General features: G+C 43.1%; 1 long non-coding RNA gene across 1 annotated transcript; it reads left to right on the top strand.

Moving 5' to 3' along the window:
- Positions 1–14,836: 14,836 nt before the first annotated feature.
- Positions 14,837–17,648, top strand: LOC149750408 (uncharacterized). Its single transcript, XR_016391831.1, has 2 exons — positions 14,837–15,766; positions 16,301–17,648. It is a non-coding gene; the product is annotated as an uncharacterized LOC149750408 (long non-coding RNA).
- The last annotated feature ends 1,075 nt before the right edge of the window (positions 17,649–18,723 follow it).

Raw genomic sequence — 18,723 nt, 5'->3', positions numbered from 1 at the left:
TGCTCTGTGCCAGGCTCTTCTGGGCACCAGGGTGACACAGGGGACAACAGGACACACATTCTACTGATGGAGTTTGAACTATAGTGGGAAGAGACAAAAGTAGGCAGGGTCATAAACCTGTACATATCGGGCGATGGTGACAGTTGCCAAGATGAAATCAAACCGCATCAGGAGATGGAAAGGGGCAGCAGGGGGCAGGAGAGACGGGCTGGGAAGGGCTCTGCCGCCTTGGACAGAAGGAACAAGCCGTCTGGACCGGTTTCCAGGGCGGGAAGGGTGTCCTGCCCTGAGGCGGGAGCATCGCAGGCCTGTGTGGAGGGGTGGCGCACAAGGGAGCTGGGAAGCCAGAGGAGAGAAAGCCCGAGAGCGTGCAGGGTGCAGGGCTGGGCGAGGACGCAGGGTCCGCCAGGGGGAGGCAGGAGGGGAAGCCCCCGGAGGCGGTGGGCGGAGGGGCGCGATCCGGCACTGGGTGGAGACCGGGGGCTGGGCGGTGGGAGAGAAGGGGGGGGACAGTTGGGGGCTGCTGCGATAACGAGGGGTCTCGGATAAGGGAGACAGAGGGAAATGTAGGGCGCAGCGGGTGGTCTGGGCACCTTCCAAAGGTGATGCCTACAGGGTCTGCTGATGGGTTGGCTGTGGACGTTCACAGAAAAGGAGGCAAGGAAGTTAACCCATTCCCTGTAATGGACAACTGACATTTCCTCAGCCTTATATGAAATGTGGACAAATGCCTCTCTAGAAAAATCAAATGTGAACTTGGTCACATGTAATCCAAGCCATGGTGGGTTGTCACACAGATGCAACTTCAAGACAAATTGGCCCCTCTTCCAGCCAGAGGGCCTCCCAAAGCCCCTCCTAGGAAGAAACGCATAGCTTGTTAGTTACACTTCACTCATCCGTGTGGTCCTTTTCCTAAATGGGAAAATAATCTGAAAAAGAATAGATAGATGTGTATATGTAACTGAATCACTTCGTTGTACACAACATTGTACATCAACTAAACTCCAATATAAAATAAAAATTCTAAAAGAAATTAAAAAATATGGGAGGGAGATGCAGGAGGGAGGAGATATGGGTATATATGTATATGGAGCACCGATTCACTTTGTTATGAAGCAGAAACTAACACACCATTGTAAGGCAATTATACTCCAATAAAGATGTTAAAGAAAAAGAAATGAAAAAATGAAAAAAGAAATTTCCTGTATCTGCAATAACATCAAAGGTAAATGAAATTTTATTTTGTGTTAAAAATCACTCCTGAAATTAGCATACTAGGGTTTCAGGAAAAACTTTGTTTTACAAATTAGCTTAGGATAATACAATTGTATTTCAAAAAAGGGTTTAAAAATCTGAGTTACAGAATTATTTTTAAAGAAACACAACCGCTTTACCTTCAGCTGCCTGAAGCAGTGCTTTCAAATCTGAAGGGTCCCACGATCACCTGGAGATCTTATGAAAATGCAGATTTTAATTAGTGGTTCTGGGGAGGGGCTGACACTCTGCATTTCTAACAAGTTCCCAGGTGACCCTGGTCCTTGGACCACAGTTCAAGGAGCAAAGACCCTACAAGCTAAGAAACTAGGCTAAGAGTAAACTGACTAGGAGATGGCCTTTCGTAGAACCAGTTTAGGAAACAGGTACAAAGTGCTTATTCAAGAAATATTTACTGAGTACCCTCTAAGGACCAGGAAGTGTATTAGATGCTGGGGTTCAGAGGTGGAAGCCGGTCCCTGGTGTGAGGGCTTGCTCAGTCTGATGAGGGAGAAACCACCTGAATAAGCAGTGACAGCTGCCCTGGGTGCCCCGATGGCCAGGCTCTGTGGAGGCCAGAGGAAGAGTGAATGGGGCAGGACAAGGGGGTGATGAGACCCGTGAGTTGTCGCCTGAAACACAGATAAGTAAGAGGACACAGCAGGGAGCGACGTTGCTGGTGGAGACCCCCTGGTACAGCCCTGGTAGCTCCTAAGTCCCTGTGTACTTGCAAGTTGTTCGGCATGATGGGACTCGAGTGCCCAGGGGAGGGAGACAGGGAGGGTGAAGGGCAGGTCAAGGAACCAGAAGGGCTGAAGGGTGTTCGCGGAGAGTGTTCGGGGAGACTCGGGTCTGCATGTTGAAGAGACCATGGGATGCGGGGGAGGACGGGGCACGTGCTCTGAGCATCACTGATACCCAGGCAGCTTCTTTCTACTGGAACATGAAATGCATACATTTTAAATCCATTTATGTGAACTTGATAACGTGAGTAGTATACACAGTAAAGGCGATGGGATATAATTAACACAGCAGTGATCTGCAAGATAGTCATCTACCCAGTGCTTGAAAAAAAGTTTATTCTATAAGAAGGATAAACACTTTAATCTGCTCGCTAAGGCTGAGGGTAAAATTCAAAATAATCTAAGAATCACAATTTCCAAATGGATAAATTAAAACCAGAGTGACGTCAACCACCAGCTTCTTCTCCTGCCTTCGTTCTGCTCTGTGGCCACCCTGCGTGTGAGTGAGTGTGGCCACGGCCATGGCCACGGCCACGCCGGGTTTGCCATCAGCGCTGAGCTCTGAACAGCAGCTCTGAACAACTGTGCCCCCACGAAACCGCATTAGCGCCTTGGTTATAACTTGGATTCCTGTGAAATTTCAGCCTGATGCACGTATGTATATGAGGGTGAATAATTCTGATTTCCAAGACTGAGATCTGTCTCCCACACAGGAAGAGAGAGACAAATCCCGCCTCATAAACAGAGGAAGGAAGCCAGGTAAGCTGTGGATACCCTGAGGCAATTTGTCTGCAGCATCAAACCAGCCTCAGGACAAGGAGGCCGGAGGCTTCTTCAGAAACCACAGTGTGGTCCTCCCGTCAAAAAGCCTGACCACACTGGGGTTTAACCCAGCAGGGTGAGACTCACACAAGGAGGGAGAGTCTAACTAAATAAACATCATGCTGATTAAGAAATCAGACATGAGCAGATCAATGATAAGTAATTTTTACTGGGAAAGACCCAGCAGGGTCCCACATGTACCGTTTTCCCTGGTGTTGAGGCCACATTAAAATTCCAAATTGCATTTACAGTCTATGCAAATAAGGAGAATAAGAATAAAAGTAGCCACACTTGCAGCAATAACAACAGCTCTCCTCCGGAATTAATTTTATCCGTTGACTAGATCCGCTTCTTATAACCATCTGGAAAAATCCAGGCAGGAGTTATTCTCCACCTATTTTACAGAGCGGAAAACTGAAGGCACAGATCACTCTGGGGGAGTGCTTTTCTATGTCTTCTCCATGGCTCCGTGACACTTAGTTCTTGGGCAGTGACAGGGCAAATAGCCACTCTTTCCAAGCAAGCTGGTGCTTGCAAAGTATACACATATTCTTTTCTTTCCATTTATTATTTATTTATGCGTTTTGGCTGCGCCGGGTCTTAGTTGCGGCACACGGGATCTTCATTGCGGCATGTGGGATCTTTAGTTGCAGCGTGCGGGCTCTTAGTTGCGGCCTGTGGGATCTAGCTCCCCTACCAGGGATGGAACCCGGGCCCCCTGCATTGGGAGCACAGAGTCTCACCCACTGGACCACCAGGGAAGTCCAAACATATTCATTCCACCAAAAATATGGGCAGATTTTACTCCTGTTTTCCCACAGGTGGAAGCTCCTGCTCTCACACCCCCGAACGACGCGTCCTTTCCGAGTCAGAGCATAGCTGGCAATAGTTAATAAACAACTTAGAAAGCCACTGGAAGACACAGCCGTCTGCGCCAGGAAATAAGTGACGCGGAGTTACCAGAGTGCAGCCTAATGCCGCGACCACCAAGGTGGGCGTGGCGGAGGCGGGGACAGGGCATCACGTGACCGCCCCTCCCATCTCCGACGTGCTGCTTCCCTACCTCCAGAGGAGGCTCCCCAAAGGCGGACCGGATCCCAGAGGAGCCAGGCTGGCTCCGGGCTCACCCGCGGGGGTGAAGATGGAGCGGAGCTGGTCACACTTGTCCCTGCAGAGCCGCGGGAGCCTCTGGTACAGCCCCTTTCATCCTGGCGGCTCCACCGATCTCACACACCTGCCACCAGGCCTTCTGGAGTAGCCAGTCCATACCGAGCCACCTCCCCGAGTCTTCAAACACAGCAGGCACTTCCCTCCCCCCACGGGTCTGCGTTTGCAACCTCGAGGTCCCATGACCCACTCCTCCCACATCCCCAGTCCCTGTGAGGGTAGTTTTATGTGTCAGCCTGCCTTGGCCACAGAGCCCAGTCACTGAATCAAACACTGATCTAGGTGTTGCTAGGAAGTTATTTTGTAGATGGGGTTAATGCTACAAGCATTGGTTTTAAGTAAAGAGAAAATGTTCAGTAAATGTGGGTGGGCTTCATCCAATCATTTGAAAGGCCCTAAAAGAGCAAAAACTGAGGTTTCTCAGAAAAAGAAGAAATTCTGCCTCAAGACTCTAGCATCGACTCCTGCCTGAGGTGCCAGCCTGCCCTACAAACTTCAGGCTTGCTGGCTCCCTTAAAATAAATGTATTGATGTGTGTGTGTGTGTGTGCGCGCGTGTGTGTGTGTGCGCGCGTGTGTGTGTGCGCACGCATATGTGGTTGTGTGTGTGTGTGGTTCCCACACTTCCAGGCACACCCGTGTTGGCAGAAAGGATGGACGTCCCCCTGCCCCTCCACTTCATAGCTCATCTGTGCTTCTGTCAAACCATAAACGACCCATCCTCCAGCTCGGCCCCACGCCCCTTGAAGGGGGGCTGCTGTCCCCCACTGACAGCCCGGCCACTCCCGTCCTTCACTGAAGAGACTCTGGTCCCAGGGTTGCCAGTTTCTGCATCCCTGCCCACAGCACCACTTACCCCCATGCACACATTTTTCTCACCTGTCCTGGCCCTAATCTCAAGTGTTCACTTGACTGTCTTCCTGAGCATCTCACATCCAGTCCATGCGAATCCAATGGATTCGGTCTTCCCTCTACACTCAGTTCTGCAAGGGTCCCAAGTTCAACGTATGGCTCATCCATCCGTTGAGTTACATGAGCCCAAACGCGGTAGCTTTTATGCCTCCGTCTTCTTTGTCTACTTATTTCTTAAATATCCCTCAAATACACCTCTGTCTTCATCTCATCACCACCCTAGCTCAGACCACCGCTCTCATTTAGGTTTTTGGAGTGGCCTCCTGAACCGGTCCCCTTGTTACCATGGTGCCAGAATAATCTTTTCAGATGCAAATTTGATCATCCTCTCTGATTAAAATCTTTGCACAGGGACGTCCTTGGTGGCACAGTGGTTAAGAATCCACCTGCCAATGCAGGGGACACGGGTTCGATCCCTGGTCCGGGAAGATCCCATATGTGGCGGAGCAATGAAGCCCATGCGCCGCAACTACTGAAGTCCGTGCGCCAAGAGCCCACGAGCCACAACTACTGAGCCCGTGCACCACAACTACTGAAGCCCACGTGCCTAGAGCCCATGCTCTGCAACAAGAGAAGCCACCACAATGAGAAGCCCGCACACCCCAAAGAAGAGGGGCCCCCACTCGCCGCAACTAGAGAAAGCCCACATGCAGCAATGAAGACCCAACACAGCCAATAATAAATAAATAAATTTATTTTAAAAAAATCGTTGCACAGATGAAGATTTGAGGATTAAGTAAACAAACAAACAAAACCCTTCCTTGAACGTGTAGCACTGCCTCCCCTCCCAGTTCATTTCACATTATGCACCCCTTCTGCCCCTCTGCCCCAAGCACTCCTCCTACTCATTCTACAGCTCAGTAAGGTCAGACCCTCTGGGAAGCAGCTGCCAAGATGGAAACAAAAGTGCAGGAGATTTGCCAAGGAAACTCCTGTGAAGGATAAAGGGAGAAGGGGCAGGGAGCCTTCAGAGTAAAACAAAGGTCTGACACTTGTGAAAGGACAGAGGAAGAAAGGGTTGGACAAGAGGATCCTCAGATCAAAAAGGGAAAAGTGAACCCTCCTACACTGTGGGTGGGAATGTAAACTGGTTCAGACACTATAGAGAACAGTATGCAGATTCCTTAAAAAACTAAAAATAGAATTACCATATGATCCAGCAATCCCATTCCTGGGCATATATCCAGACAAAACTATAATTCAAAAAGACACATGCACCCCAATGTTCATAGCAGCACTATCTACAATAGCCAGGACATGGAAGCAACCTAAATGTCCATCAGGAGATGAATGGATAAAGAAGCTGTGGTACATATATACAATGGAATATTACTCAGCCATAAAAAAGAATGAAATAATGCCATTTGCAGCAACATGGATGGACCTAGAGATGATCATACTAAGTGAAGTAAGCCAGACAGAGAAAGACAAATATCATATGATCTCACTTAAATGTGGGATCTAAACTGTGACACAAATGAACCTATCTACAAAACAGACTCGCAGACATAGAGAACAGACTTGTGGTTGTCAAGGAGGTGGGGGAGGGGCAGGAGAGGGATGGATTGGGAGTTCGGGGTTAGCAGATGCAAACTTTTAGAGAATGGATAAATAACAAGGTCCTGCTGTATAGTACAGGGAACTACATTCAATATCCTGTAATAAACCATAATGGAAAAGAATATGAAAAAGAATGTATATATGTATAACTGTATATATGTATACTGTACAGCAGAAACTAACACAACATTGTAAAATAACTATACTTCAATTTAAAAAATAGAAAAAAAAAAAAAAAAAAGAAGAAGAGCCTTATACCCCAGTGTAGCTCTGAGGACATCGTGGCCATCTGGGGTGAAAGCAACCCTGGGTGTACGTGATGCTGCGTTCGAAGGGCCAGCGGCTGGAGGCTGTGCGCTGACCACCCACCCTCCTCTCGGCAGCCTTTCTGTCGAAGGGAGAGCTGTGGGGCACACCTCCAGGATGGCCACAAGATCTCAGCTCAAACAGTGCATTTTTCAGCAAAAACCTTTTCCTGTATTTACAGTCGATTCCTTAGATTCTAGAGATTACCAGAGCAAGATATAGAAACATTTCAAAGGTTCTTGACATATGTTACTAATATTCTCAATCCCTGAGAAAAGACTAAATCACTTTTGCTACACTGTGTTTTATAAGATACGCAAGCGTACCGATACATTTTATAATATTTTGAATAATAAAGTTAAAAGGAATGGTAGGGGGAAGCTTTGGACTTAGCAAGTTGAGAAAAAGGAAATTCGATTACATTCCCTTTTCTAAATATTCTACAAAATCTCAGTTTTATTATAAAAAGATGAGAGCTATAAATATGTGTGTTTGCTGCTAAACAGTTAGAACTCTTACGCTTTCCATTCAATTTTCCTTATAAATAACAAACCCCAAACTAAAGATTGAGGTTGGATCAAGCTATGGTTCAGAATACACCCCTCCCCCCATTTTTTTAACAACACTTATTTTATGTTTCCTGAAAAGGTGAAGAGACACATATAATACAGTCCTGCCCTTGGGGAACCATATCCCAGCCAGAGAAAAAGACATGTAAATAGTTAACACTCTACCACACCACAATGTGCATTATGATAAAGAGAACAGAGAGCTAATGGGACACAGATGAGAGAGGCATTTTTTTCAGCCAACGTGCAGAGAGCGACAGAACGAGGAAACAGAATAATTCACAGAAGTGACGTACACACTGGTCTTTGGAGAACGAAGATGAGCTGGCCAAGAAGAAGGCGTTACCAACAGAGAAATGGGTACATGTTAAGGCGTGGAAGCACCAAGTGTGGGCAGTGGCAGAGGGCTGCAAAGGTAACTAAGGACAGGGCGTGCAAGGGTTTGCTCCGGTAAGCTGAGGAATTTGCTTTCACCTCTATAAACAGTGCAGGTGTTGAAAGGTTTTTACGTAGGTAAGTGTCATATTCGGAGCATTTTAGAAAGACCATGCCAGTAGCAGCGTGGAGGAGGGGTTGACTGGGATGAGGCCAGTGAAGCTGTTGGAATAGTCTAGGTCAAACAGAGTCAAGAGGATGGAGTTGAATCAGAGGGTAGTGGCGATGAGGAAATTAGAAATGGACAGAATCAAGCCAACTTTGGGATCTAAGCCTGGGTATTAGGAAGCAGTAGAAGGTCTAAGTCTGGTCTCTAGACTCATGGCTCCAACCTGAGCTGGACTGCACACAGCCAGCATCCCTGAGAACAAGGCCTTGAGAATCATCTCTCCAAGATCCCATGGAACCACTTTACAGCCCGGCATCTGCTCATTCAGATTCAAAGGGCTTAGAAGAGTTAACAAAATCTTCTGGCTTGGCACCAATACATTCTCAAATCTCACATGGTTCCCTGAGCCTCAGGTTCAGAGTATGAAACCTTTTTAATGACTTGGGTAAGATTCACACCATCTCTATAAACAGCTGAGGTGTGTTACAGTAGGAGGAGGAAGAGGTGGACCTGAACATCCCCACATGTGGACCACCTGGCTCTCAAAGCAGACAAAGTGACTCTTCTAACTCCCTTTTTGGTGAAAACACGCCATTTCCTTCTCATTTAGATACACGCTTGGGATACAGCCACTCCACTATTTTCAAGAAGATCAAAATTAATCAACCAAGAAAAGGATCTCAGAATGAAATGATGATCCAGCATTTATGGTCCAGAACCATGTGTGGATGCAGAGCTCAGGGAAGCATGACCAACGCTCACTAGGGGCAAGCGGACTGTGTGGACGGCACTGACACTCTGCAAGAGGCGGCCTCTTAGGAAGCTCAACACAAATGGAAGATGCAGACTAAAGGTTTTAATAGGGTGCCCATCTTTGGCTTCCAGAAGCTTCTTATGAGTAACTGAGAGTCGTGTGCTGTTTCAACGTACACTCACATCTCTGATGGCCCGACAGACGCCCCCACCTTGGGTGTCTCACTGATTCCCCAGAGTCAACATCTAATCATCTTACTCCTGGATTAGCTCTCCCTTCAGCCTCCCCAGGACGGTTTATGGCCCATCACTTGTAGCCCTCATCCATCTTTGATTTTTCCCTTCCCCACCACACACATGAGTCAGATACCCGGTTACTCTATTAATTCTTCCTCTTCTGTGGCTCTTTTTTTCTCTGCCTGCTGTCCCCACCTCATTTTTGTCCCTGGTTCCTCTCACCTGGAGTACAGTCCTCTAACAAGCTCTTAACTCTCTAATCTCGTCATATTCCTCTCCATCCAGTTTCTGATTCCTAAATTAACCTTTCTAAAGCAAAGCTTTAGAAAATTCAAAAATAGTTTAATGGTTTCACCTTTTCTACCAAATAAATTCCCGACTCTTTAGTCTGAGAGTCTAATGTGTTACCAATCTGGCTCCAAACTTCCCCTCAGCCCAAACACCACCTCAAATTGCACATCTACTCTTGAATCACACCCTACAATCCTTTCTGGATCCATGGTCCTGTTAAAGCTTTCCTCTGCCTAAAATACCTCTGCCCTCTCCACCCATCAAAATCTGTGACCTACTTCCTTAAGATAACATTGACTAAAAAAACAAAATCAACAAGTGAAAACAATACATTAGTACCCCCCCAATAAACATGCTTATTCTTCTCTCTTTCTCCATCCATCTACCCACCAGTCTACGTAGAAAAAGGAAATTAGGTTTTAGAAGATATACACCAAGTTGCTACATTGTAAATCAACTATGCCTCAATTTAAAAAAGGAAGATATACACCAAGTTGCTAAAAGGACATCTCTCTTGGTAGCACAATCCTGGGTGGGTTTTTTTTTTCCTTCTTTCTTTCTTTTTATTATTGAATTCTCTACTTTTTCTGCAGAGAGCATGTATTATTTTTATAAGAAAAAATACTGTTTTATACCAATAATTAGAATTTAGAATTTTTTAAATGCCTATCCATCTTCAAGGCTCTTCTCACATGTAACCTCTTTAACTCTCTTGATGATGAAAGGTGTGTACAAACTCCCCTTCTTTCAACTTCCTGTGAAAGTTGAAAGTAGCTTCACACACACACACACACACACGCACACGCACACGCACACACACAGAGTCATGTGGTCAAGAGCATAAGTTTTGAAATCAGAAACACAATGTGCAAAATCACTTTTGACTGTCCTGTTTGATCCGTCCCTGACTGTTCCCACCAGTGCGCACCATGCTGATTGGGGCTACACAGAGCCATCCACTGGTCAGTCTCAGCCTGGCTGATCTCACCGTCTCCACTTTGCAACACACGACAGCACACTGATTTTTTTACTTTAAAATGGTGCACTTTTTTTTTGAATTTTATTTATTCTTTTATACAACAGGTTCTTTTTAGCTATCTATTTTATACATATTAGTGTATACATGTCAATCCCAACCTCCCAATTCATCCCACCACCCCCACCCCACCCCCAGCTTTCCCCCCTTGGTGTCCATACGTTTGTTCTCCACATCTGTGTCTCTATTTCTGCCCTGCAAACCGGTTCATCTGTACCATTTTTCTAGATTCCACATATACGCGTTAATATACGATATTTGTTTTTCTCTTTCTGACTTCCTTCACTCTGTATGACAGTCTCTAGGCCCATCCATGTCTCTACAAATAACCCAATTTCGTTCCTTTTTATGGCTGAGTAATATTCCATTGTATATATATGTACCACATCTTCCTTATCCATTCGTCTGTCGATGGGCATTTATGTTGCTTCCAGGACCTGGCTATTGTAAACTGTGCTGCAGTGAACATTGGGGTGCATGTGCCTTTATGAATGATGGTTTTCTTTGGGTATATGCCCAGTAGTGGGATTGCTGGGTCATATGGTAGTTCTATTTTTAGTTTTTTAAGGAACCTCCATACTGTTCTCCATAGTGGCTGTATCAATTTACATTCCCACAACAGTGCAAGAGGGTTCCCTGTTCTCTACACCCTCTCCAGCATTTATTGTTTGTAGATTTTGTGATGATGCCCATTCTAACTATGAGGTGATACCTTACTGTAGTTTTGATTTGCTTTTCTCTAATAATTAGTGATGTTGAGCAGCTTTTCATGTGCTTCTTGGCCATCTGTATGTCTTCTTTGGAGAAATGTCTATTTAGGTCTTCTGTCCATTTATTAATTGGGTTGTTTTTTTTTTAAATATTGAGATGCATGAGCTGTTTATATATTTTGGAGATTAATCCTTTGTCCATTGATTCGTTTGCAAATATTTTCTCCCATTCTGAGGGTTGTCTTTTCATCTTGTTTATGGTTTCCTTTGCTGTGCAAAAGCTTTTAAGTTTCAATAGGTCCCATTTGTTTATTTTTGGTTTTGTTTCCATTACTCTAGGAGGTGCGGCAAAAAAGATCTTGCTGTGATTTATGTGAAAGAGTGTTCTTCCTATGTTTTTCTCTAAGAGTTTTATAGTGCCTGGTCTTATATTTAGGTCTTTAATCCATTTTGAGTTTATTTTTTGTGTATGGTGTTAGGGAGTGTTCTAATTTCATTCTTTTACATGTAGCTGTCCAGTTTTCCCAGCACCAGTTATTGAAGAGACTATCTTTTCTCCATTGTATATCCTTGTCTCATTTATCATAGATTAGTTGACCATAGGTGCGTGGGTTTATCTCTGGGCTTTCTATCCTGTTCCATTGATCTATGTTTCTGTTTTTGTGCCAGTACCATATTTTCTTGATTACTGTAGCTCGGCAGTACAGTCTGAAGTCAGGGAGTCTGATTCCTCCAGCTCCTTTTTATTTCTCTCAAGATTGCTTTGGCTATTTGGGGTCTTTTGTGTCTCTATACAAATTTTAAGATTTTTTTGTTCTAGTTCTGTAAAAAATGCCATTGGTAATTTGATAGGGATTGCATTGCATCTGTAGATTGCTTTGGGTAGAATAGTCATTTTCACAATATTTATCCTTCCAATCCAAGAACATGGTATATCTCTCCATCTGTTTGTCTCATCTTTGATTTCTTTCATCAGTGTCTTATAGTTTTCTGAGTACAGGTCTTTTACCTCCTTAGGTAAGTTTATTCCTAGGTATTTTCTTCTTTTTGTTGCTATGGTGAATGGGATTGTTTCCTTAATTTCTCTTTCAGATTTTTCATCATTAGCGTATAGGAATGCAAGAGATTTCTGTGCATTAATTTTGTATCATGAAACTTACCAAATTCACTGATGAGCTCTAGTAGTTTTCTGGTGGCATCTTTAGGATTCTCTATGTATAGTATCTTGTCATCAGCAAATAGTGACAGTTTTACTTCTTTTCCAATTTGTATTCCTTTTATTTCTTTTTCTTCTCTGATTGCCATGGCTAGGACTTCCAAAACTATATTGAATAATAGTGGTGAGGGTGGACATCCTTGTCTTGTTCCTGATCTTACAGGAAATGCTTTCAGTTTTTCACCATTGAGAATGATGTTTGCTGTGGGTTTGTCATATATGGCTTTTATTATGTTGAGGTAGGTTCCCTCTATGCCCACTTTCTGGAGAGTTTTTATCATAAATGGGTGTTGAAATTTATCAAAAGCTTTTTCTGCATCAACTGAGATGATCATATGGTTTTTATTCTTCAGTTTGTTAATATGGTGTATCACATTGATTGATTTGCATATATTGAAGAATCCTTGCATCCCTAGGATAAATCCCACTTGATCATGGTGTATGATCCTTTTAATGTGTTGTTGGATTCTGTTTGCTCATATTTTGTTGAGGATTTTTGCATCTATATTCATTGGTGATATTGGACTGTAATTTTCTTTTTTTGTAGTATCTTTGTCTGGTTTTGGTATCAGGGTGATGGTGGCCTCGTAGAATGAGTTTGGGAGTGTTCCTTTGTCTGCAATTTTTGGGAAGAGTTTTAGAAGAATGGGTGTTAGCTCTTCTCTAAATGTTTGATAGAATTCACCTGTGAAGGGGCTTCCCTGGTGGTGCAGTGGTTAAGAATCTGCCTGCCAATGCAGGGGACACAGATTCAATCCCTGGTCTGGGATCTGAGCCAAAAATAAATAAATAAATAAATAAGTTTTAAAAAAGAATTCACCTGTGAAGCCATCTGGTCGAGACTTTTGTTTGTTGGAGGATTTTTAATCACAGTTTCAATTTCATTACTTGTGATTGGTCTGTTCATATTTTCTGTTTCTTCCTGGTTCAATCTTGGAAGCTTATACCTTTCTAAGAATTTGTCCATTTCTTCCACGTTGTCCATTTTATTGGAATAGAGCTGCTTGTAGTAATCTCTTATGATGCTTTGTATTTCTGCGGTGTCTGTTGTAACTTCTCCTTTCTCATTTCTAATTTTATTGATTTGAGTTCTCTCCCTCTTTTTCTTGATGAGTCTGGCTAAAGGTTTATCAATTTTGTGTATCTTCTCAAAGAACTAGCTTTTATTTTTATTGATCTTTGCTGTTGTCTTCTTTGTCTCTATTTCATTTATTTCTGCTCTGATCTTTATGATTTCTTTCCTTCTACTGACTTTGGGTTTTGTTTGTTTTTCTTTCTCTAGTTCCTTTAGGTGTAAGGTTAGATTGTTTATTTGAGATTTTTCTTGTTTCTTGAGGTAGGATTGTATTGCTATAGACTTCCCTCTTAGAACTGCTTTGCTGCATCCCATGGGTTTTGGATCATCCTGTTTTCATTGTCATTTGTCTCTAGGTATTTTTTTATTTCCTCTTCAATTTCTTCAATGATCTCTTGGTTATTTAGTAGGGTACTGTTTAGCCTCGATATGTTTGTGTTTTTTACGTTTTTTTTCCCCTGGAATTTATTTCTAATCTCATAGCATAGTGGTCAGAAAAGATGCTTGATATGATTTCAACTTTCTTCAATTTACCAAACCTTGATTTGTGACCAAAGATATGATCTCTCCTGGAGACTGTTCCATGTGCACTTGAGAAGAAAGTGTAATCTGCTGTTTTTGGATGGAATGTCCTATAAATATCAATTAAATCTATCTGTTCTATTGTGTCATTTAAAGCTTGTGTTTCCTTATTAATTTTCTGTCTGGATGATCTGTCCTTTGGTGTAAGTGAGGTTCCCCACTTACCCCACAAAAGTTCCCCACTATTTTTGTGTTACTGTCAATTTCCTCTCTTGTAGCTGTTAGCATTTGCCTTATGTATTGAGGTGCTCCTATGTTGGGTGCATATATAATTGTTATATCTTCTTCTTGGATTGATCCCTTGATTATTATGTAGTGTCCTTCCTTGTCTCTTGTAACATTCTTTATTTTAAAGTGATTTTATCTGATATGAGTATTGCTACTCTAGCTTTCTTTTGATTTCCATTTGCATGGAATATCTTTTTCCACCCCCTCACTTTCATTCTGTATGTGCCCCTAAGTCTGAAGTGGGTCTCTTGTAGACAGTATATATATGGGTCTTCTTTTTGTATCCATTCAGCAAACCTGTGTCTTTTGGTTGGAGCATTTAATCCATTCACATTTAAGGTAATTATCGATATGTATGTTCCTATTACCATTTTCTTAATTGTTTTGGGTTTGTTTTTGTAGGTCCTTTTCTTCTCTTGTGTTTCCCACCGAGAGAAGTTCCTTTAGCATTTGTTGTAGAGCTGGTTTGGTCGTGCTGAGTTCTCTTAGATTTTACTTGTCAGTAAATCTTTTGATTTCTCCATTGAATCTGAATGAGATCCTTGCCAGGTAGAGTAATCTTGGTTGCAGGTTCTTCCGTTTCATTACTTTAAATATATAGCACCACTCCCTTCTGGCTTGTAGTGTTTCTGCTGAGAAATCAGCTATTAACCTTATGGGAGTTCCCTTGTATGCTATTTGTCATTTTTCCCTTGTTGCTTTTAATAATTTTTCTTTGTCTTTAATTCTTGTCTCTTTGATTACTATGTGTCTCGGCATGTTTCTCCTTGGGTTTATCCTGCCTCGCACTCTCTGTGCTTCCTGGACTTGGGTGGCTATTTCCTTTCCCATGTTAGGGAAATTTTCGAATATAATCTCTTCAAATATTTTCTCGGGTCTTTCTCTCTCTCTTCTCCTTCTGGGACCCCTATAATGCAAATGTTGATGCATTTAATGTTTTCCAAGAGGTCTCTTAGGCTGTCTTCATTTCTTTTCAGTCTTTTTTCTTTATTCTTTTCCGCAGCAGTGAATTCCACCATTCTGTCTTCCAGGTCACTTATCCATTCTTCTGCCTCAGTTATTCTGTTATTGATTCCTTCGAGTGCATTTTTCATTTCAGTTATTGTATTGTTCTTCTCTGTTTGTCCTTTGATTTTTCTAAGTGTTTATTCTTTAATTCTTGTAGATCTTTGTTAAACATTTCTTGCAACTTCTTGATCTTTGCCTCCATTCTTTTTCTGAGGTCCTGGGTCATCTTCACTATCATTATTCTGAATTCTTTTTCTGGAAGGTTTCCTATCTCCACTTCATTTAGCTGTTTTTCTGGGGTTTTATCTTGTTCCTTCATCTGGTATGTAGTCCTCTGCCTTTTCATTTTGTCTGTCTTTCTGTGAATGTGGTTTTCGTTCCACAGGCTACAGGATTATAGTTCTTCTTGCTTCTGCTGTCTGCCCTCTGGTGGATGAGGCTATCTAAGAGGCCTGTGCAAGTTTCCTGATGGGAGGGACTGGTGGTGGGTAGAGCTGGGTGTTGCTCTGGTGGGCGGAGCTCAGTAAAACTTTAACCTACTTGTCTTCTGATGGGTGGGGCTGGGTTCCCTCCCTGTTGGTTGTTTGTCCTGAGGCAACCCAGCAACTACAGGCCCTTTAGTGGGGCTAATGGCGGACTCCAGGAGGGCTCACACCAAGGAGTACTTCCCAGAACTTCTGTTGCCAGTGTCTTTTTCCCCCTGATGAGCCACAACCACCCCCGGCCTCTGCAGGAGACCCTCCAACACTAGCAGGTAGGTCTGGTTCAGTCTCCTATGGGGTCACTGCTCTTCCCCCCGGGTCCTGTTGTGCACACTACTTTGTGTGTGCCCTCCAAGAGTGGAGTCTCTGTTTCCCCCAGTCCTGCCAAAGTCCTGCAATCAAATCCTGCTAGCCTTCAAAGTCTGATTCTCTGGGAATTCCTCCTCCTGTTGCCGGACCCCCAGGTTGGGAAGCCTGACATGGGGCTCAGAACCTTCACTCCAGTGGGTGGACTTCTGTGGTATAAGTGTTCTCCAGTCTGTGAGTCACCCACCCAGTGGTTATGGGATTTGATTTTATTGTGATTGCGCCCCTCCTTGTGGCTTCTCCATTGTCTTTGGATGTGGGGTATCTTTTTTGGTGAGTTCCAGTGTCTTCCTGTCAATGACTGTTCAGCTGTTAGTTGTGATTCCGGTGCTTTCTCAAGAGGGAGCGAGCGCATGTCCTTCTACTCTGCCATCTTGAACCAATCTCTGTCAATGGTGCACTTTTTAAATGGGTAATTATCGATCAAAAAATCTTTTTAGGGCTTCCCTGGTGGCGCAGTCGTTAAGAATCCGCTGGCCAATGCAGGAGACATGGGTTCAAGCCCTGGTCCGGGAAGATCCCACATGCCACAGAGCAACTAAGCCCGTGCACCCCAACTACTGAGCCTGCGTGCCACAACTACTGAAGCCCATGCACCTACAGCCCATGCTGCACAACAAGAGAAGCCACCACAATGAGAAGCCCGTGCACCACAAAGAAGAGTAGCCCCTGCTCACTGCAACTAGAGAAAGCCAGAGCACAGCAATGGAGACCCAATGCAGCCAATTAATTAATTTTAAAAAATCTTTTTAGAACAAACTTTTGTGTACACTTTCAGTTAAATAGTGATAGTTTTCTGCTGTACTTCCATCTTTAATGATGGAAAAAAGGCTTGTCGAAGTGAGAGGAGCACACATCCATTAGCCCCTTTTAGGCTCCCCCAACCTCCTACCTAAACAGCTCTTCTATCTTGACTTACCTGACAGTAAATAATTCCCCTCTGAATCTACCACTGTTCATTATCTGGCGTTCAGAGCTTCTGATATTTGTGGGTATCTCCATTGTCTTCAGTCAGTGTTAGGTTTCAATTGTCAGCGTTCCCATAAATCTGGCCACTAGGTGTTGGGTTTTGTTGTGGGGGGCGGGCAGCTAAGAGGAACATTTCTACAATCTTTTCTTAAGTACTTTCTTAGGTGGAAGAATCCTTCATTACTGCCATTCCCAGGCCAGCTCTTTAGTCTCTGCTGCTCTGTCCAGAAAGAATCCTAGGAGAGGGCTGCTGTCCCCTTGCCTCATCCAACCCTGCTTCTGCTTTTTCATTAGAAATCCGTTCCCTTGAATATGTATAAAAAATATCTGACTTTTGCCATGACTTTCACAGAAAGTCAGCTTCTGAAAGCAAGAACATTTTTATTAGTATTAATATACTAGTTCCCAATTGCATTTAGCTGAAACCAAGGGTACAATTCCATTGATTTAAACACAATTTCTTAAGAAGATACTTGGAGAGAAGGTCAGTAAAACAGGGCTGGGAGAATTTCCCTGTACCCATTATACCTCTCTTGGCCCACACAGAAGTCAAGAACTTTCAAGTATCAGGACAGAATGTTCAGCGTTCCAATAACTAGCTGACCAGAACCTGGAAATGAAAAGGGAAAAAAAATAAAACAACTCACTCAGAAAACAGAAATAGTGCATTTAGACCCCTCAGCCCCTCAGCACAGATCCCCAGCTGAACTGCAGTTGAGCTCTACACATTTGGCTGGAAAAGAAAAAATCTGAGATCACATATTAAGCATTTTCAATTAATTACAGTATTTAAAATACAAATATACACTTTTTCTTCTATATTTGAACCTCACTTTTATTTTGCTTTCTAATGTGGATTACTTGGTAACATACAACTTAAGCATTACATGGCCAATTATTTTTGTTTTGTTCAATTATTTTCCTCAAAATCTTATGTTTTTTCTATCAATTGGAAAATTATATCAATAACTCTACAACATACTTATAAGTTCTTTAATTTTTTAAAAAGATCTTAGTTTAAGAAAAGAAGACCTAGATGTATCTAAATTATAAAAATGATAAAAAGTCTTCCTTTAGTAGGGGGAAAAAACCAAGGTGATATAGTGGAAACAGTGAAGTCTGGAATCTATGTACTTAGGGTGCCTTGGATTAAAGTCTGTGACAGATCAATTCTCATTTTTAAATTCCCCTAATGATAAACTCAGATTTTAGTAATTATCTAAGGGTCCCCTAAGGAATGTAAGGAAGATAAAATTCCAATTTCTGAATTTAAATGAGGATAATTTCATGAGGAATTTGGGATAGCTCTACGAAGGTGAGACTATAATATGGAGTTTTAGACTTTTTTTTCCTGTAGCTATTTCATTATATTAAACAATCCGTGAAAACCGTAAGTAATGGCAGGAGTGAGACTATTGATTTTTCTCACTTGATTTGTCCTGCATTGGTGTTGACCGAGCATTAGAAGCTCTCTCTCCGTGAGCTACAGCCCCTGACATGCAGGGCGTTTTACTGCTGCGCTCAGGGGAGTTTAACACACAGACATCCAGCCTGCAGGACCGCTGGACTGTGATAAAATACACCATTACGTGAAACACTGGATGGGGAAGCTGGCTCATTGGGTTGTGGTAATAGTCTAAAGAAACTCTTTGGGTTGCTCATAGATTAAAATGAGTGGTTTAAATGTCCAAGATAGACCTCTCGTTGTCATCAACAGCAGAATAAAAGACCCAGGTAACATCTCAGACAGCGTGTGCTGTGATTCTGACCCAGTCTTAGATCTTGGACAATTGTTTGCTTCCCTAGACCTCAGTTTGTTTATCTGGAAATGAAAATGCATCATGGCATCAGCTCAAGAGTTGCTTCAGCTCTAACATCCTGGGATTCAATGGAT

Source organism: Delphinapterus leucas, chromosome 1, assembly GCF_059928025.1.
Source record: "Delphinapterus leucas isolate spDelLeu-1000000601 "Yukka" chromosome 1, BTC_Dleu_Yukka2, whole genome shotgun sequence".
In the NCBI taxonomy this organism is placed as follows: Eukaryota; Metazoa; Chordata; class Mammalia; order Artiodactyla; family Monodontidae; genus Delphinapterus; species Delphinapterus leucas.
The sequence above is the reverse complement of the archived record's forward strand: the minus strand, read 5'-3'. Positions and strand labels throughout refer to the sequence as shown.